The sequence below is a fragment of the Monopterus albus genome, unplaced genomic scaffold, assembly GCF_001952655.1.
Source record: "Monopterus albus unplaced genomic scaffold, M_albus_1.0 scaffold471.1, whole genome shotgun sequence".
Taxonomy (NCBI): Eukaryota; Metazoa; Chordata; class Actinopteri; order Synbranchiformes; family Synbranchidae; genus Monopterus; species Monopterus albus.
The window spans coordinates 110,043-110,524 of NW_018128351.1; positions in this window are offsets into that span (position 1 = coordinate 110,043).

The window sequence follows — 482 nt, forward strand, 5'->3', positions numbered from 1 at the left end:
ACAGTCTGGGGCCTGCCAGTCAGAAAGTCCAGGAGCCAGTCACAGAGGGTGGGGTACAGACCTAGTGTGGACAGTTTGTGGGTGAGTTTGTGGGGGACAACTGTGTTGAAGGCGGAGCTGTAGTCAATGAAGAGTATCCTGATGTAGGAGTCTCCATTTTCCAGGTGAGAAAGGGAATAGTGGAGTGCAGCCGCGATGGCGTCTGAGGCGGCCCTGTCAGGCCGGTAGGCATACTGCAGGGAGTAAAGGGTGTCCGGTATACTGCTCTGAATGCGGGCCAGCACCACTCTCTCAAAACACTTCATAATGATTGGGGTGAGTGCCACTGGCCTGTAGTCGTTCAGGCAGGTGACCGGGCTCTTCTTGGGAAGGGGGATGATGGTTGTGGTCTCAAAGCAGGTGGGAACGATGCTCAGGCTGAGGGAGAGGTTGAAGATGGTGGTTAAAACATCAGCCAGCTCGCTGGCACATGCCCTGAGAGC